This window comes from Cupressus sempervirens, chromosome 3, assembly GCF_028749045.1.
Source record: "Cupressus sempervirens isolate cs-2001-9-10 chromosome 3, ASM2874904v1, whole genome shotgun sequence".
Classification (NCBI taxonomy): Eukaryota; Viridiplantae; Streptophyta; class Pinopsida; order Cupressales; family Cupressaceae; genus Cupressus; species Cupressus sempervirens.
In genome coordinates, this window is record NC_143120.1 from 376,241,413 (window position 1) to 376,263,394 (window position 21,982).

Below are 21,982 nucleotides of genomic sequence, written 5' to 3' on the forward strand. Positions count from 1 at the left end.
CACACTAAGACAAAGCACATTGCTATCAAGTAGCACTACTTGAGAGAATAAGTTCAAGATAAAGAAGTGAAGCTAGAATATGTGAATATAAAAGAGCAGATTGCTAAAATATTGATGGGGACACAACCCAAGAACAGAATGGACACAATAGAAATAGAAAATTATATTAATTGAGAAAATAAGCTAGTACAAACAATACAGGAAAAATAAACTTCAAAACAAGCCCTAAGGGCTTACAATAGCATAAATCTAGAGATAATTTCTCCTTTCAATACCACCTCTCAAACTCCACTCTGAATTGTCTTTTACAATGCCAAAAATCTCCTTAAATAGACCCCGGAGGGTTAAGGACTAGGAGTACATTCTAGAAAGTTCTAGTAGGCATCCACCGACCAAATAGAAGGTTCCAAAAGCTGCGTTAGAAGTCAGTGCAAATCTATAAGAATCTAGAAATGGTAACTGAACTTCTGGGAGGCATAACTTTTGAACCGTAGCTCCGATTGATGAACCGTTTACATTTTTGGAAAGCTCTCGAAGTGCTCTATAGCCCTATGGAAAATATTTTCTTGTTCCCCATTTTTTGGCCCTTTTTGAGGTCATTTAATGCCCCTAACCTGACTTTGAAGCATTCTTAGGAGGTCTCCAAAACTCAAAAAATTGCAATAACTTTCAAACCATGGGGCCTTTTGACCTGATTCTTTTTCTAGAATGCTATAAATCACAATTACATTTATCTGGCCAATTTACACCTTCTAGGTCACCAAAATGATGGCCAAATTACATGCTCCTATTTTTTTAGGATTTTCTAGCACACTGATAGCTGAATTGTGAGAGTTGGAACCTTTATTTGACCCAAATGGGTATCCAAAAATGAAAAGACATGAAACAGAAACTAAGTCTAAGTACATTTTTTTGGGTGACACAGGATTGCCCTTATACCTCTGGATGCTCCTGCATCAGACACCCAGGGTAGATTGAAAATTGACCCTGTCACTTTATGAATCGTAGAGGAAATCCCAAATGGGAAACCTCAGCTGCTTTTATCCAAGTTGAGTCCTCGATCGGCCGTCCTTTCCACTTCACCAAATACTCTTCATACTGCCTATTCTTGGTACTCCTACCCACACGATGATCTAGAATGTCTTCTATCTCCTCCCTCTTAGAAGCAGAAATTGGACATGGATCTAACACCAGCTCCTCATCTGCACCATCATCATGATACTCTGTTAAATCTGCAATGTTGAAAATGGGAGAAATGTGAATACCATCTGGCAGCTCCACCTCATATGCATTTCCTGAGTCATGTTTCTTCAAAACTTTGCAGGGGCCAAATTTCTTCATTTTCAGCTTGTTGTAAGTACCGGCTGGAAATCTTTCTTTTCGTAAGTGCACCATGACTAGATCCCCTACTTGGAATTCCTTATGTCTTCTCCTTAGATCATCCCTAGCTTTATACTCTTGATTCATCTTGATAAGGTGTGCTTGAACCTCCTCATGTAGACGCTTGATATGTTCAGCAAATTCCTTAGCTTCAACACTTGTCCTCTCTCCTTGTTCTATCTTCCTTAGCTCTGGTGCAGTCCTTGGGCTACTCCCATATACAATTTGGAATGGTGATTTTCCAGTACTCCTATTTATAGAGTTATTATAAGCAAACTCTACCTGTGGTAGAATCAAATCCCATCCCTTGGGCTTATCCCCAACTAAACATCTCAGCAAATTGCCTAGACTTCTGTTTACCACTTATGTTTGGCCATCAGTTTGTGGGTGATGCATGGAATTGAATTTCAAGTCGGTTCTTAACTTTTTCCACAATGTCCTCCAAAAATACCCCACAAATTTAGTATCTCTGTCAGAAACTATGCTCCTTGGAAGACCATGTAGTCTTACCACCTCTTTGAAAAACAAGTCTGCAATATGGACAACATCATGAGTTTTGTGGCATGGAATGAAATGTGCCATTTTGGAGAGCCTATCAACCACCACAAATACTGAGTCATTACCCCTTTGTGTCCTTGGAAATCCAAGAATAAAATCCATACTTATGGCCTCCCATGGCTTTGGTGGAACAGGCAATGGCTAATATAGGCCAGTATTGTGACTAAACCCCTTGGCAACTTGACAAACCTGGCAACTCTGTACAAACTTCTTCACATCCTGTGAAATTTGAGGCCAAAAATAATGTTCTCTAAGAATGGCAATGGTCTTATCTTGACCAAAATGTCCTGCCATCCCTCCACTTTGTTTCTCCTTAATCAAATTTTCCCTCATGGAACTCCTTGGAATGCACAATTGACTACCTTTGAACAACATGCCATCCTGAATCAAATAGTCTAAACACTTGGTTCTATGTATAGCAACAGGCTCTTTACAAGCTTTCCATGCTTCAGCAAAATCAGGATCTTCAAGGTACAACTTCTTGAGTTCATCAAACCCAACTACTTCAACCTGCATTACTGTAAGCAATGACTGTCTCCTACTTAGTGCATCTGCAACCCTGTTAGATTTTCCACTTCTATGCTTCAACACAAATGTATAACTCTGCAAGAATTCTACCCACTTCATATGCCTCTGATTCAATTTACCTTGGCTATTTAGGTACTGTAATCCCTGATGATCAGTATACAAAACAAATTCCTTTGGCAATAAATAATGCCTGCATTTCTTTAAGGCTTGAACTATTGCATAGAACTCTTGATCATAAACGGAATACTTCTTCTTTGCATCATTCAATTTTTCACTAAAATATGCAATAGGCTTACCTTCTTGGCTTAATACAGCCCCAATAGCGCTGCCACTAGCATCACAATCCACCTGGAACACTTTTCTAAAATTTGGAAGTGCCAACATAGGCTGTTTTGTCACCTTCTTCTTCAGCAATTCAAAACTTCTCGCAGCTGCTACAGTCCATTTGAACTCTTTTCTATCCCCTCTTATTGTATCAGTTAGGGGTGCACATATGCCACTGAAATTCTTAATAAACTTCTTGTAAAAACTAACTAGACCATGAAATGATCTTACCTCAGTAGCAGACCTTGGAGTAGGCCATTCCAAGATGGCTTTTACCTTCTCTGGATCCATTTTGAGACCTTTAGGTGATATAACAAACCCCAAATAGACTAACTCCCTTTTGCAAAGATACATTTCTTTAGATTAATTAATAGTTTCTCTTCTCTTAGCCTTTCAAGGACACTACGAATATGCAGCAAATGTTCTTCCAAAATCTTGCTGAAAATTAAAATATCATCCAAATAGACAATAAAAAATTTTCCCATGAACTTCTTAAGTACCTCATTCATGAGCTGCATGAAGGTGCTTGGGGAGTTCGTCAATCTAAAGGGCATGACTAACCACTCATAAAGACCCTCCTTGGTCTTGAAGGCTGTTTTCCACTCATCTCCTTCTCGAATCTGTATCTGATGATAACCACTCTTCAAATCTATCTTTGTGAAGTACTAAGCTCCACTCAAGCAGTCCATAAGATCATCCATCCTTAGCATAAGAAACCGGTACTTGATGGTTATCCTATTTATAGCTCGAGAATCTATACACATCCTCCACTCTCCATCCTTCTTTGGTGCAAGTATTGCAGGTACTACACATGGACTCAGGCTCTCTCGAATCAAGCCCTTCCTCAACAGCTCTTGAACCTGTCTATTTAGCTCCTCTGTTTCAGTAGGAGTCATCCTCTGAGTAGCCTTGTTAGGCAAACTAGCTCCTGGAATCAGATCTATCTGATTACTGATTTGCCTTATTGGTGGCAATCCATCTGGAACATTATCAGAGATAATATCTCCAAACTCCCCTAGTAAATCTGAAACTTCAAGTGGTATTTCACTACTACCTTCTTTATCTTTCCTAAGAATCAAAGCATAGCACATATGCTGATGTTTCATGCCATCTAAAAGCTTCCTTCCATCAACAAGACAAATCCTAGCACTGCTACATACCTTTTCACCTTCCTTTTTCATGGGCTTCAATTTGTGGTAAACTCCATCCTTTGTCAGAGAATATGTGTTTGCATGTCCATCATGTACTGCATGTCTATCAAACTGCCATGGTCTACCCAACAATAGATGGCAAACATCCATCAAAATAACATCACAGAGAACTTCATCATGGTAACTCCCAATTTTGAATTTCACTAAACATTGTTCACTTACTAGGACCTTATGATCATCTTTTACCCAAGCAATCCGATAGGGCTGGGGATGTTTCTCCCTCTTGAGCTTCAGCTTAGAGACCATCTCTTCTGATACCAAGTTATCAGTGCTACCACCATCAATGATCACGTCACAACATTTATCCTCACACTTGCATCTGGTACGGAACAAACTCCTCCGTTGTCCTGGTTCAATCTCACCACTTAGTAGGACTCTTTCATTTACCAAGGTCTCTCCTCTTTCTGCATCCTCTGAATGTGATGATTGTGCATCCTCATCCACATGAGCAACCCTAGCTTGGCCCTCAGCTCTCCTATCTGTCCTTCCTTGTCATTGAGGGCATTCAAAGGCACAATGACCTTCTTCATTGCAATGGAAACAGGTACCACGGAAGCCTCCTCTTCCTTGTCCACGTCCTCTACCTCTTCCTCTCTGATTTCCAAAGTCTTGGTCACGGGAGCAGTTGAAACCCTCATTCCTCTGGTTCCTACTAGTACCCTCATCTTCATTTTTCTTTTGGGTTTCATTGCGGCCTCCAGATCACCTACCGCTTCCCCTTCCTCCTTGACCACATCTTTAACCCATGCATCTTCTTAAACAAATCAAGCTCATAGTCCACAGGAATGAACTGCTTCTTCAATTTGTCCATCATGCGATCCCATCTTGTGATCTTCTCCTTTCCTCTTCTATTTCTTTCCAATTGAACCTCTTGCCACCAAATTTTGGCATGGCCTTTCAGTTTGGCCTTTGCAAACTTAACCCTATTTGGGTCCTTGATATCCTCATACTCAAAGTATTCTTCCAATTCATTGATCCAATCGATCAACTCATCTGGCTTCAAATTTTCTGAAAATACACCCACTTCAATTGTGGGTCTTTTTCCAAACTTAGTAATGGCCCTAAAAAGACTTTCCTCTGTATGATTCAAAACTTCCCTGTCAAATTCCCCTTCTGGTCCCATAACTTCTTCTTCATTGTCATCCTCACTGTCGTCACCAATGGCAACATTTTCTCCTCTATGGAGCTCCTCTTGCAATGCTTGTACCTGCCTTTGGAGGGCTCTAACCTCCTCAATATTAATAGCTCTGGCCCTTCCGCCATGCTCTCTTCATGGAGGCATCTTCTTAACTCAAACCCACAACCACATAGTCCTGGTGCAAACTACCTCACAGTCGGCGCTCTTTCTACACACTCAGGAAAACCAACTCTGATACCACTTGATGCGGACACAACCCAAGAACAGAATGGACACAACATAAAGGGAAAATTATATTAACTGAGAAAATAAGCTAGTACAAATAGTATAGGAAAATAAACTTCAAAACATGCCCTAAGGGCTTACAATAGCATAAATCTAGAGATAATTTCTCCTTTCAGTACCACCTCTCAAACTCCACTCTGAACTGCCTTTTACAATGCCAAAAATCTCCTTAAATAGACCTCGGACGGTTAAGGACTAGGAGTACATTCTAGAAAGTGCTAGTAGGCATCCACCGACCAAATAGAAGGTTCCAGAAGTTGCATTAGAAGTCGGTGCAAATCTAGAAGAATCTAGAAACGGTAATCGAACTTTCGGGAGGCATAACTTTTGAACCATAGCTCCGATTGAAAAAGCATTTACATTTTTGAAAAGCTCTCGAAGCGCCCTATAGCCCTATGGGAAAGCTTTGCTTGTCCCCCATTTTTTGTCTTTTTTCGAGGTCATTTAATGCCCCTAACCTGACTTTGAAGCATTCTTAGGAGGTCTCCAAAACTCAAAAAACTGCAATAACTTTCAAACCGTGGGGCCTTTTGACCTGATTCTTTTTCTGGAATGCTCTAAATCACAATTACATTCATCTGGCCAATTTACACCTTCTAGGTCACCAAAATGATGGCCAAATTGCATGCTCCTATTTTTTCGGGATTTTCTAGCACACTGATAGCTGAACTGTGAGAGTTGGAACCTTTATTTGACCCAAATGGGTATCCAAAAATGAAAAAATATGAAACAGAAACTAAGTCTAAGTACATTTTTTTGGGTGACACGGGATTGCCCTTATACCTCTAGATGCTCCTACATCACATATTCGCAAAACTATTACTCAAATATGCTCATGAATATCTTAGAGGTAAACAAGGGGTGATTCCCCTAACTAAGGCTACTTAAGAAGACAAGGTGCATTGCATCACATGTGCTAATCAGAACATTCTACACAATGGTGCAATACAGCTCTACTTTGGGACATGCTTAAGGTAGCATAGTTTAGTACAACATAAATAGATCAATCATATATAGATGGAGAGTATTAGCCAAACATGCAAAATCTACATAATTCATATGTATGAAGACTTTGAAGTTGAGAGAGATATACATCTTTCGCATTGTTGTCAAAGAGGGAGAGATTACTAAGAAAAGAGAGAGTGAACAAACTGATAGCGAGACTTTGCATGGATGAGAATCAAAATGAAACTAAGGTTATTGGTCATTCATGGTAGTGAAATCTTTTGGATTGTATGGTAACCTAGCTACTACTAGTATTTAGATGTTTGAGATGTTGTCATCAATACCAAAGAGAGATTGTTGAAAACTTACAATTGGAAGAATTGTTGTTTTGTCATTGATGGAAAATCTATGGATGATACATATTGCTACCTAATCTAAATGTCACATATATTTGATTGATGAAGAGGATTTGAGAAGTCACTCATAACTATAGCACCTAGAGAAAAGGTTGAAGTTATGAAAAGAAGACAATGAACATTTGATTAGATAGACTTTGATAAAGCAAGGTAATTATTTACGTTAAGAAAGGTAAGTTAAGCCAAGAAAAAGAGAAAAATACTAAGGAGTTTCAAGTAATTCTAGTGTCAACCAAGCTACAATTAGTGTCAATAAAATTTGGTGTTGACCAAGCATTAGCATTAACCAAGAAAGTTAGTTGATGCTGAGCCAGGAAGCTTTATAGCAACTAAGTATTTTAGTGTTGACCGAGTATCAGAATTTAGAGATTGTCAAGTGACAGTAAGAGAACAAAATTCAAAGAAATCGTAAGATCACGCTGACTCAGTTGATTTCCTGGGAGATGTAAAATGTGTTGAAGGTAAGATTTATGAGTTGGATTATTAAATTCAAGGATTTAATTAGGTAAATACCTTACAAACATATTCTAGAGAAGTTTCTAGAGGATGATTAAGATGAGAAAACTTCATTATATTCATATGTGATTAAAGGTGATAGATGGATAATTGATAGTGGTTGCTCACATCACATGATTTGTGATAAAAGTAAGTTTGAAATCATTTATTATGATGCAACATGTATTGTGAAAGGTAAAGGATCAATCAAACTAACTGATAAGATCACATGTGATAATTTTTATTGGGTTGAAGGGCTTAACTATAACTTGTAAATTGTTGCACATTTGAATAAATCAAGAAATAGAATAGAATTTTATCACAATAAGGCCAAGATATTTGATGCTACTGGTGAACTAATTGGAAGTGGAGAATAGATCAGAAGTAAGTTGTTCTATCTAGACTTATCTAATGAGACCTTCTTTTTTGCACAATTTGATGATATATGGCTATGGCATAAGAGGTTATGTTGCATGAACTTTGAGAATTTGGTAAGCATTAGTAAAATCAAAAGAGTAAGAGGATTACCAAGATTAAGAAAAGTTGGTAATGCAATGTGTAAATAATGTTAATTGGGAAAAATGACAAATTGTAGTTTCAAGAGAAAAACCTATTTATCTAATTATATTTTGGAATTGGTTCATACTCACTTTTTTGGACCTATTGGAGTGCAAAACTACTATGGAAATAAATATTTCATTCTTTTTTTGAATGACTACTCTAAAATGATGACTATGATGTTTCTTAAAGAAAATTTTGATGTTTTTCAAAAGTTCAAGTGGTATTTGGCAAAATTATTGGAGTGCAAAACTACTATGGAGATATATATTTCATTATTTTTTTGGATGGCTACTCTAGAATGATGATTGTGATGTTTCTTAAAGAAAAATTTGATGCTTTTCAAATGTTCAAGTGGTATTTGGAAAGATTTAAAAAGGAAATAGGTAAGAGCATGAAGTTGTTGAGATTTGATAGAGGAGATTTTATCTCTAATGAATTCAACATATCATGTAATGATAGAGGAATCAAGAGATAGATGTCAGCAGCTAGGACCCCTCCCAGAATGGAATAGTTGAAAGAAGGAACAAATCAATCATGGATTGTGCTAAAACACTAATGATGGAGAAGAATGTATTAGAAAAATACTAAAGAGAAGCTTTAAGTATAATAGTCTATACTTTGAACCGAGTATGAGTCAAGAAAGGTAAAAATGTTACACCCTTTGAGTTATGGTATGGGTATGCACCTAATGTGAAGTATTTTTAAAATTTTGGAAGCAAAAACTATATATTGAAGGACATTAGACATGGAAAACTTGATGCTAAAAGTGATGAAAGTTTATTCTTAGAATATTCCACTAAGAGAAAGCTTATAAGTGTTTGAATTTTAACACTAATAAAGTTGTGGAAAATGCAAATTTGAAAGTTGGTGAATATGCAGAAAGGAATGAAGTTAAATGCAAGAAAAAACTTGAAGATTACAACACATTCATATATATAAATGAAGGTGTTCCCTACACCTCACCTGAGCGAGAGAACAAGGCTACATAGTAATAAACTATGAATGTTGAGTTATAGTAGTAGGATGACGAACAATAGCTTGTAGGTGTTGAGTTTTAATAAAATGATGTCAAGGTACAAGAAGTTCTCAAACACTAGGAAGCCAGTGTCAAATAACCAAAAACATAAGAAGGGATACAAAATAAAAATGAAATAAATTTTCAAGATGAACCTAAAGAACAAGAAAGAAGAAAAAAACCTACACTAGAAAAATATCTAAGAAGACATCATGCACCTAAATAGATCATTGAAAATAAACACTTTGGAGTTATGACAAGGAAAATATTGAGAAGTGACACATGTTTACTTTATGATTTTGAACCTAAAATAGTGAAAGATTCTTTGGATAATTAAGATTGGATTTAGGCAATGGATGAAGAAATTGAACAAATGAAATGGTGAGGAGAAGAGTGATTTCTTGAAGGGTTTCCAAGAGAATCATTTATGGAGATGTTAATGGAGGTTAGTCAATGAGTCAACTATTGGACCAAATTGTGATCTATATTTGCAAAGTGAGTTGTATTTATCAAATCAACCTATTGTTACTTTCTAACCATTGTATCAGTATTGAAATCCTTTAATTAGGGTTGACCTAACATTCATTTGTAAATAATTTAATCAAGGTGGTGTTGAAATTTCTTATCACCATTTATTCCATTACAAATAATGGATCTAGATATCTTTCATGGAATAAATTTTGTATTTTTCAGCCATAGTTTTAGGCATCCTCAGGTGCATGAAACTGAATAGTGCAATTTTATGCATCGTGGGAACTATATTGAATGACTCTTCTATTGAATGAATAGATTTGTGCTCATTCGACATTTTCAAGTTAAGAATTTTAGTGTAGTTTTGTTCCCATATAGGCTTGCCAGGCATTTTTGTAGAACAACCAAGAAAATTTCCCTATTGCTATAGGCTACAATGCTTTTGGTTATCGCTATGCACAAAAGGCAAGAGGTGGATATAGTGATGGGAGATGTTAAGGCTTATCATTAGAGGGTAGAGGGATCTACAACAAAAGTCAAGTTTAATGCAGTCATAGCTTCACATGTAGTTAAGGTCAACCAAGATTCAAGGTGGCAAGGTTGCAAAATCCCTTAATCACAATATCGCAAGAGGTTGAGCGAAAGCCAGGGTTAAGGTAGTGAAACTATGCAAGCTATTGAGTGGACCATTATAGGGTTAACATTGAGGTTATAAGCTTAAGTTGTGATGGTGCGATGGCAGTCAGTTTGAAAGCCAGTCATCATTTTGCAACATTTAGATGAAAGAAGAAATAGGAAGTCATGATGGAGTGATCAATAGTTAAAGGGTTGTTTTTGCAATTTTACAGGGTTGGCTCTACGATTATAAAAAATGGTTGTGAGGATGCAAGGAACATCAAACAATCAATGTAGTGTGGTCTTCACAACATTTCAAGTCTCTATGATGCAGTCAAGTTTTAAGTCACGATAGTGTGAATGGAAATGCTAGTACTTAAGTTTGAGGGTCACAGCATTGCATGAGGTCAAAGATAACCTAGAGTTAACCATGTGACATTGTGAAATTCTTTATTTGCAACATAGCAAGGGTTAAAGCGTGCTTGATTTCTGGTGGTCATGAAAGGGTGACAAAGTTAAAATGGATGGCTTTGCATAATTGCAGTAGTCAAAGGGCTAAAGTGATAATGAGCTACAAAGCAATGATTTGACATGAAATAAAGACATCACAGTTTCGCAAGACCAAACAGTTAATAAAGAAAATAAGTTGTGAAGCCACGAATGAACATAGGTAGTCAGTGGGTCAACATAAAGATAGAGGCTTGGTGCGGTGGTAGAATGCTTAAAGAATATAAGGTTTTTGATGGTTGAACTCAATTGACTTGTTGACATGGCTGACCTAGTGTGTTGAAAATACAATCAAAAGTGGCTTATTGATAGAAAATTGATTCTTTGGTCATCTGAAACCACTATTTGATGCTCTCCATGCCTAGTAAATGTAGCTTTCTTCATTCCACCACCTTGGGTTATCCATCTACCCATCCATACAATTATGGTCATCATTTATGTCTCTTCAGGGCTTGATTTGCACAAAATGATCAAATTTTCAGCATGGAGACATGCATTTGATTAGATTTCTTTCTTATTCTTAGTTATTGCTCTCCTTTACAATCTCAAGTGCACCTAATTGAAGTTAAAACTCAATGTAGTATTAGAGTTATGCTTGAACTGTACAAAAGGTAGTTGTAAATATATTTTGTGGGTTCTTCCATTTTCTTTCATGTCTACTTGCGATAGCCTAGTGCCCTGTAATTGTACACATTGTCTTACATTAATGAAATAGCTCTCTTCTTTACATCTTATTTCCATTCATTAGTTGTGAATGTATCTTTTCCTTTTTAAAATGTTTTCTTTTTGGTTCTTAAGACTTATATGTTGTGTTCAAAATTGTTGATCATTGTTGAACTATGAAGATATCTTTCCTTACAGCATTTGATCAGTTCCAAACTTGCATGTGATTCTTTGGGAGTAGAATAGAGTCAATACCTATGTATTTGGTCTTTTCATTGATTTATTGTGCATATAAAGTGATGCAATAGACAAGTTTGATGTGGCCCAACCAAGTTCACAAAGGTAAAAATGTGCAAGGGAAAGGTTATGTTCCTCAAACCCACAAACAAAAACTATCTACTCTACAATTCCTACACCCTTTCAATGTCTATAGTGGATCTATTTCACTTATATAAGATTGATTCAAGAGGTTCCAAGTGGTTTTAGACCCCCAATGCAATCCTAGCACTCAAATCCTTCAAAATTGCATAGTAGGCCTAATTGCCCCCAACTAGGTTTATAGTGAGAAAGATCTGACATTTTCTCCAAACATTTCCAAAGGTATCTACAAATAAAATAGGTTTTCATGTACCCATTTTCTCCTTCTTCAACATATGTAAAACTTAGTATAGGTTTTTTTGGACCAACAACCAGATCCCCAAACTTGGCACCCTTTTTAAGCATAAAATAGGGTGATTTTACAAAGCAAGTATATGTTTCCCAAACTTCCAAAGCTTCAAGATTTTAACACTCCTTCAAAATTATTCCAATCAAACGAAAAAAAAATCAATTCGACTCCCCAACCTCTACAAATAAGAAACCCCCAATTTTGCCTCTTACAAACCCTCAAATCTAGGGCTTTCTCAATGTGTGACCTCCCAAGCCAATATCAATCAAATGAAGGTTGATTCACCATGTAAAATTTATATGTAGATGATATCTACCAAAAAATACCCCTCTCCAATGGATATATCTTTGGTTGCTACACTCTAGGCATGCATTTCATGCGCCTACAGCCACTAAAAACCCATTAGAAGCCTCCATTCTTGAAAAATCCTACCCAATCATTATTAGAATTATTATACATTATAATTCAGGTTAATTCCATGGTAATTAGATTCTTACATCCATGGAATGACCAAATGCTTCCAAAGTGCCCCAAACTTGCACAAATTGTTGCAAAAGTTGCTTGAAATTAGCAATTTTTGGTAAAATGAAAACCTATTTGTCTTAATGCACTAGAAATGGTTTAGATATCATCCCAATAGCTTCAAAACATCAATACAGCATTAAGAAACCAATCTAATCAAAAGGAACAATGCAAAATGCTCAAAAAAATGGAGTTTTATTGTATTAAAATGGCCAAACCCATACATTTGCTGGAAAATCCATACCAATACTCCCTGTTGATCCTATGCCTTTACCAAGATATATAGGATGTAAAAAAACTTCCCAACCATATTCTATTGGTTCGAATCCATAACAAAGATTAAAACACTCAAATATTGGTTTTCCCTCCTAATCTAGTATATAGCCATTAGAATTCAAAATTTGAATTTAAAACCTTATTAAATTGTTTTAACTCATACTATTGGTTTATACAACTTAGGAATTATTCTAATACCCCCAAGACCTATTTGATCTCTCTAACAAATCTAGATCCTTGTTGGCACTATTGGCCACCCTTACCTCATTTTTATGCCTAAATCCTTCATCGGGATCTTTAGGACTTTTCAAGTTGCCATTAAATTGATTATTACATATTGCCATTATAGACTTCAATACATTCCAATCAACCTTCAAGGATATCATAGATCCTTTGTTTTTGCTTGCATCCAAGGTATGCCTAGATGTTTTCCTAGGTGCTCCTACACCATAAAGGAAGAGTCATAACCATCTCAATTAGGTCCATCACCCCGCTTTCTATTTCAATTTTTTATTTTCATGCATCTCCTTCTCCCTTTATCTCTCAAGAAATAGTTAGGTGTACCTTGATTGTAAGTAAATTTTCCTTGTCTGGAGACTCAATCTCACAATTCAAGTCTCATAGTTTGGAGATTGTTTCCATGTTACACAAGGTCGCTTGAGGTTCATTCCTCAAGCAAGGATGCAAACTTTCATGTCATTAGTTTTTGGCATGCCTAGTGGGATAGATTCCAATTCATAAGTCCATTGGTTAGACAGTTTGAAAATCTATTCACTAAGGAATTGGGTGCTTTCCCAGTGCCATCAGCCTTTGGAGGCATTCATCTAACATCATGGTGACTCTATGCATCTACTGGTTTCAACAAACCAAGTGCTACTATATTTCTAATTTTTTATGTTCCTTCATAATTTCTATGAAGGTGTTTATTTGAATGCTTTATCATGGATCCCCTTCATAGAGATGCCTCCCACTTTTCCCCATATCATGAAGAGGCTATTCCTCAGCCCTCCCATCCCCCATATCAACCATAGCCTTGTTGTGAGTAGCCTACCCAGTCTTCCTTAGAATTGTATTATGACCTTAGGTCAAAGGTAAGAGAGTTTTATGACTATATAAATATTTTGGGCCTGGGATTTGATGACATAGATAAGATTTTTGAATTCATTTTGAATTCTTATGGGGATATAGACTGTGGTAGTTCTACTTATTTTATTCTTATTATGACTTGGCTCAATGATTTACATGGTGAGAAGGAGATGTGGGAAAATGACCATCATGTTTGCAGCATGGTGTCTAAAGCTTGTGATATTTTCAATGAATCTCACCAAGCCCTCCTCAGTTTGTAGCAGGAGGAAGAGTTAAGAAAAAGGCAACTCGAGGAGGATTTTGCAAGAAGGTTGGCTCTTGAAAAAAAAAAGACAAGGCTCAAGCTTGCTCAAGTGCAAGCAACTAAAGTGTAGGAGCCTCCAAGGAGAACATTTTCTCACTTGTTGCAGAGTAGCTCTCCTATTCTAAAAAATAACACACAAGAGCCAAAGGCCTACTCACAGGAAATGTTGCCAAATCCACCTAAAGAAGAGCCACCCTAATGCAAGTTTCCTAGCTTCAAAAGGAGTGAGCCTCCTTAAATTTTTATTCCTTGATGTAATGATCAAGAGCTTGCAGCTCCTCGGCTTGATGTTGAGTGCTGCCAAGGGTGGAGGAGAAAGAGAAAAATGATAATGAGCTCGTTCCTTTTCTCTAGGAACAAAATTTGTCTTCTAAGCCTAAGATTGAGCCTAAGGACCTACTACAGAAAGAAGAAAAGATAGACAATGTGTTGCAGTAGAAAGCTTCCCATGATATTATGGAGGATGAGACCTCGCCTTTGCTTCCCTAACTTCAAGAAGTATTTTTTGTTGCTCATGAACCATCACACACTCTAGAGGGAGAAACCTTGTTGCATCAACTAGAAGTGCAATGAGTATAGCTTGAGGCACAGATGCCCAATAACAAGAGCATGAAGCAATTCTTTCAAGGGAGTTGGCTGCGCAAAAGAAAATATGTGAGAAAGAACTATAAGAAGGATTGATGAGCATGATGAGTGCTACATCAAAAGCAAAAGAGACACAACCATCCCTCCCTCCCATATCACAAGAGCCTACACAAGTGTAGGAGGTGTAGCCCCTTGTTTGCAAGGACACACATAGGCTAGTGGATAACATACTACAAGAAAAACCATCAAAGCTAGCCTCTACTATCAAAGAGGATTCAAAGGTTGTAGAGCACAACCAAGTAGTCAAGGATGATTCCTTTGACCCAGTGCCATGAAGAGGATTACCTATTAGGCATCTAGCTCTGTATTAGTGCATGTTTCCCTGTGTCATGCTCATTCCAAAGCATGAGGAAGGTTTTCACTAAGAGGAGCATGTATGTTTTGCTCCACAAGGTAATGCCCCAGTGCTAGAGAGCTTCATTGTCTTTAGCATTGGGAAAAAGGTGTTCCATGCAGTAGTGTGCTTTTCATGTGTACTAATATTTTTAGCTGCCATGTGCATGAAGGAAAAAATTAGCTAATAAGGAAGGGTAGCTAGTTCAACAAACCAGTCAATGGGTTTTTTTATATTTTATTTGTAAATTTTTGTACATGTTAGTGTAAGTTTTTTCCATTTTTTCAAGAAGTTCATGAACATGGGTTATTTCTCTATGAGATATCAAGTTTTAAAATTTTGCTAGTTGCAGAGTTTGTAGTTTTCTCTGGTTCTTTGTAGAGCAGGGCTCATTTGTTTATGACTCCACAAGCCAATGGATTTCTTAAGTCCATTATTCCATGCTTAGTAGGCAAGTAGCCCCTCTGAATCACCAAGAAATGTTGACATTTCTTGTCACCATTTATTTCATTACAAATAAATGATCTAAGATATCTTTCATGGAATAAGTTTTGCAATTTTTGTCCATATTTTCGGGCATCCTTGAGTGCACAAAACTAAATAGTATAGTTTTGTGCATCATGGGAGCTATATCGAATGAGTCTACTATTGAATGAACACATTTGTGCTCATTCAACATTTCTAGTCAAGAATTGTGGTGTAGTTTTGTTCCCATATAGGATCACTAGGTAGTTTTATAAAATGAGTAAGAAATCACCCTATTGCTCTAGGCTATAGTGATCTTGGTCATTGCTACACACAGAAGGAAAAAGGTGGATATATCAATGGGAGATGTCAAGGCTTATTGCTATAGGGTAGAGAAGTTTATAGTAGTAGTCAAGTTTAATGTAGTCACAGCTTCACATGTAGTTAAGGTCAACCTAGAGTAAAGGTGGGAAGGTTACAAAATCCCTTGATCTCAATATCATAGGATGTTCAGAGAAAACTAGGGTTAAGGCAGTGAAACCACACAAGTTATTAATTGTGCCATTGTAGGGTTAACATTGAGGTTATAAATTTAAGTTATGATGGTGTGATGGTAGTCACTTTAAAGACTAGTTGTCATTTTGCAATGGTTAGATGAAAGGAGCAATAGCCAATCATAATGGAGCGATCAACAGTTAAAGGGTTGTTTTTACAACTTCACAAGATCTACTCTGTGGTTATGAAAAATGGTTGTGAAGATGTAAGGAACATCAAACATTTAATATAGTGTGGTCTTTGCACCATCACAAATGTATGAGATGCAGTCAACTTTTAAGTTGTGATAGTGCGAATGGTAATGCTAGCAGTTAAATTCAAGGGTCGCAACATCATGTGACATCAAAGATAACCTAGAGTTAACCATGTAATACTGCAAAATGCTATGATCACAAGATCACAAGGATTAAAGCATGGTTGATGTCTAGTGGTCGCATAGGGGCAACAAAACTAAAATGGATGGCTTCGCATCATCATAGTCATCAAAGGGCTAAAGTGATAATAAGCTGCAAAGCAACAATTTGACATGAAATAAAGACATCACAATTTTGCAAGACCAAACAATTAATAAAGAAAATAAGTTGTGAAGTTGTGAATGAACATAAGTAGTTAGTAGGTCAATAAGGAGATAGAGGCTTGGCATGGTGGAAGAATGCTTATAGAATATAGGGCCACATGGCATGTTGGATGCTTGAACTCAATTGACTTGCTGACATGGCTGACCTGGTGTGTTGAGAATGTAATCAAAAGTGGCTTGTTAATGGAAAATTTATTCTTTGTATCATCTGCAACCACCTTTTGGTGCTCTCCATTCCTGGTAAATGTAGTTTTCTTCATTCTACCACTTCGAGTTATCCATCTACCCAACCATGTAGTTATGGTCATCGTTTCTTTCTCATTAGGGCTCAATTTATACTCAATGATGATTAGATTTTCAGCATGGAGACATGCATCTGATCAAATTTATTTCTGGTTCTCAGTTATTTCTCTCATTTGCAATCTCAACTCCACCTAGTTGGAGTTTGAACTGAATGTAGTATCAGAGTTATGCATGAACTCTATAAAAGGAAATTGTAAATATATTTTGAGGGTTCTTCTCTGTTCTGTCATGTCTACCTATAGTAGCCTAATGTTCTGCAACTGTATACCTTGCCTTGCATTAGTGAAATAGCTCTCTTCTTTACATCTTCTTGTCATTCATTATTTGTGCATGTATCTTGCCTTGTTTTGAATGTTTTATTTTTGGTTCTTAAGACTTATATGTTGTGTTTAAAATTGTTGATGATTATTGAACTATGAAGATGTCTTTCCTTTTAGCATTTGATCAGTTCCAAACCTACATGTGATTATGTGGGAGTAGAATAGAGTCATGACCTATGTATTTAGGCTTTTCATTGTATTGTGAATATAATGGTAGAGTCATAACCATCTCAATTAGGTGCATCACCTGCCCCCGCACCCCCCCACCCCACCTTTCAACAATTTATTTTCATGCATCTCCTTGTCCCTTTTCCTCTGAATTAGTAGTTAGGTGCATCCTTCTTGTAAGGAAACTAGCCTTCTCCAGAAACTCAATCTCATAATTTAAGTCCCATAGTTTGGATATTGTTTCAATGTTACATAAGGTCACTTGAGGGTCACACCTCAAGCAAGGGTGCAAACTTTTGTGTCAATAGGTGGCATTCTAATAGAATGTTATAAAGCCCTCTAAAAAGACCATTCCTAACAAGTTGATTGAATCCTTTAACAAGGTTACATTTAATAGTGTGTTTCGTAACCTTTAATAGCTTTGGCTCCTCATAGAGCTCACTCCAGAAGAGTGAAAATTGGTAGCATGTTACGGGTGGTTTTTTCCCAGTTGGGTTTCCATGTTAAATCCTATTGTCATACTTGTGAGGATGTTATTTGAGATTTTTTATTGTTAATGTTTTATATTATTTAATTTTTTTACTATTGGGATAGTGGACAACGAGTTTTATGTTTTTGAATATTTTCTACAGAGACTGAGTGACTAAACGTTTAGATCTGAAGTATTTGAAGTGATTAAAATTTGAATTGGTACATTTAGACCTGAGGATCACTAATTCACCCCCCATCCCTCCCATTTATTCTAAGTTATCCTAACAATATATATACCATATATTTTATTTTTTAAAAATATTATATTGCATTATTTCTTTAGCATATCAAAATGTCTCATCTTTTGTGGATAATATAATTTTGGCCTAAATAGCTTTTTTGCTTCTCTTCTTTTGTGATAGGTTTGCATGTCACGGTTCTTGGGAGTTGGGGAGTTAATTTTTCCTCAGATTTTATATGGTATTAAAGTCCTAGATCCGTATGCCCCTATTCTATTCATGATAGATTTTGGGGGTTTTCTTCTTCATATTTTTTGAAGTTTTTGAAGGTTTCAAAGTTTTTGTTTTTAAATTTTTATGTTCAGTCTGGGGATGGATTATTTTTGGACAGTTTGGACACAAACCAACCTCATGATTGTGCTCAAAGCACCCAAAAATACCTATTTCTATCTTTAAAATGACTTTTTTACCCACAATTGACCTTTCAGGTGAACATTTAGCCTCAAGGTCTTGGTATTAAAAACAATGTGCAAAAAATTTCAAAAAACAAATTTAAAAGATAGTTTTTTTTGTTTTTTAAAGGTCTTTTTATATATAAAAAGAAATACCTCACTTTAAAGTTTTTTGAAAAGGTTTATTCAAAAAAAATAATAAACTATTAAAAAGCTTAGAGTTTTTCAAAAGTATGTTGCAAGAAAGGTATGTTGGTAGCTGCAAGCCTACATGTACAGGCATTGACATCAAATTTCACCAACCTAAATTTGACGACCTTCAAACTATCTTGAACTTTTTTCTTTTGTAATAAAAGAGTAGTTGATGATTTTTTGGCCATATCTTAGGCATTTAAAGGCATTTTTTGACAAATTTTATATTATTGGAAAGCTCTTTCTAAGATTTGTCAACTTCTAGAGATTTGAGTTTTAGATCTATGCCATTTTTTGGTTAAAGATAGAAGTCTCTTTTTGCACTCTGAGAGACATAAATTGAGCATTTTGACTCTATTTTTCAAAAAAAAAAAAATTGTTAGAAAAATAGTTCTATGCTCTTTCTAGTGATATGACCCTTTTTGCTAGATTCTAGTCTAGGTATATTTTATTTTATTTTTTGCAATTTTTCATGTTGGTGAATATCTTAGATGTTTCAGGTCTAGGGATCTCTTTCATTTTGTGGGACAACTTTGTTGGCAATTTGACTAGGAGAAAGTATTAGTGTTGTCATTTATGGCAACATGTTACTAAATTTGGGATGAAAGAAGTTAGAATAAAGTTTCAAGCAAGCATAGGTAGAAAATTGTCTAAGTATGATGTTCATAAGCAATGAACAAATAGACAACTTTATTTGGAAGGCTTCACAAGAAGCATATTAAGTTGTGGGCTTAATGGCAGATTGAACAAACATTTTAGAATATGTGGTTAAGACCGCTAAAGATTATGTTTTGGTTTGCATTAGCTTTTGGTTAAGGAATTATTTTGGATTGACAAAATAGTTAGTTAACAAGGTGGGGACAACACCTTAGATGTTAATCTTCATGTGGAAAAAGATAATTTGAGGATATGGTAACATGCAAGGCAGCACAAGGTCAACCGATAAAGATTATTGTATAAAGGATAATCTTTTTTTTAATAAAGATGCCAATGATGTTGTAATGGCATGACTAATATATATGAGATTTATATATATTGTATAAATGTGAACTTATGTGTTAGAAAGGAGAAGAATATTGTATGAATATTATTGTGAAGAGTAGATGCAACAATTGGTCATATATAGAAGATACCAGCACTGTCAAGGTTTTTTATCTATTCCATAACTACTTAAGTTATGTATGTGTGTTTGGGTAGTGGGCTCAACTTGTATTTTGTATTTTAATAACAAATCCTAATAGTGTTGAGGCTTTTAACAAGGTCTAGTCCTCTAATAAGGAAAAATACACTAGATGGATGTAACAAATTTTGAACAGGGTCAATACTTTTCACAAGATACTTTTGATTAGTGGTTCATTTTGCAGGTACCATCCCCACTAGGTTTTGTTGGAAACTATAATTGGAACAATTTTTATGTTGTCACTAATGTCAAACCTTAATGGTAAGATAGTTTCTACCTAAGTAGAGTGTCATATCATTTGATTAATGAAGAGAATTTGAAAAGAAGAGATAACAAGAAGACCTAGTGGAAAGGTTGATTTATGTGGAATTAAATTGGTCACTTGATAAGTTGGCACATTGGCAAGATAATGTGTTGTTTAATCATTACACTAAGTGGAGAAGATGGTTGAATTGAATCCTAGTAGAAATGATCAATGGAAGACCAAATGCATAGGCTAAACCAAGCAACAAAGCAAAAGATTAAGGAACTTATAGTTGAAGTCGAGTTGTGCTAGTGTCAACCGAATACTAGTAAAATTCAAGAAAATAGTGTCAACCAAGGATTAGAAAAGATAGATTATGCCAAGAAAAACACTTAGTATTCACCAAGTTATCTAGTTATGACCGAGGTCGATGAACATAGTATTGATTGAGTGACATCATTTGATAGTTTGTGAAAGAATTCATATTCCCAGTAAACATAGTTCAATTTTTGGATTGGTCAAAGCATATTAATGATAAGTATATATGAGCTAGAGTATTTAATGCATGATAAACTATGTTTGAGATTTCCTATTTTCAGAAGTATCTAGAAGGAGGAGGAAACAAAATGATGGAAGAGTTTGACGAATCAAACCTAACCCTAATATCAATGGTGATTTCTAAATGGAAAAAATATCAAAGTTACCTATTTAAGGAGGCATAAGAATAGCCTAGAGAAGGTTAGCAATTGTTGATTTTGTTGATTGGTGAACTTGAGTAGAAGGCTATGAAGAGTTGAGTAGAAGTGAAGTGTGATTGCTTGAAGGTTTTCCAATAAAATGAGTGATGGATATATTAATGGAGGCTAGTTAATGGATTAGTAGATGAGGTACATTGTGATCTTTATTTGCAAAGAAAGTTTTATTTATCTAATAAACCTATAAGGTTGACTTAACAGTCATTTGTAAATCCTTTAATCAAGGTGATATTCTAGTTGGATATTCTTAAGACACACTAACAAGGTCACTCCTAACAAGGTGATTAAATCCTTCAATAGGATCAAACCTAAAACTATGTATTGTAACCTTTAACAGGGTTGGCTCTTAACTGAGCTTGCTTCATAAGAGTGAAAAGTTGGTAGCATATTACTAGTGATTTTTCTCAAATTGGGTTTCCATGTTAAATCTTGCTATCATATTTTTATGAATGGTATTTGATGTGTTTTATTGCCTATTGCTTTATATTTTGTAAGTATGTTACTATTGGGATAGTGAACTGCAATTTTATGTTACTTTTAAGCTGCTATAGAGAGCAAGTGGACTATTGAATAAACCTGAGTTCTTAAAAGTGGTTAAAAGTTTATTTTGAACAACTAGACCTGAAGATAACTTATTCAACCACCCTCCTTAGTTATTCTAAAATCATTATAAAAATTGGTATCAGAGCTTATGGTGCTTGTAAGGAAAATTTGAACAAGGAGAAATTCCCTACATAGAAAAGTTCGATTAAGTTGCACATTACTAGAATTGGAGACTCAATGGCATACTACCTAGAGCATAACTGCATAGGAGTACTAGAACCTATGACAGCTCAATAAATAAAGGAGAAACAAGAATATGATCATGCAATTTTGGAGATTGTGTCAGCCCTAAGTTACTTGGAGTTTTATTACATAAAGGAATGCACTACTACTACAAAAATGTGGGACAAACTGGGAAAGATCCATAGTGGAGACAAGAATGTACTAAGGGCTAAGTTCTAAGCTTGAGAGGCAAGTTTGATGATATGAAGACGAAAGAAGGTGAGAATGTTGCACAATACTATCCTTAAATCAAAGAAGTGGTGAATGCAATTAGAGGAGCTAAAGGAAAA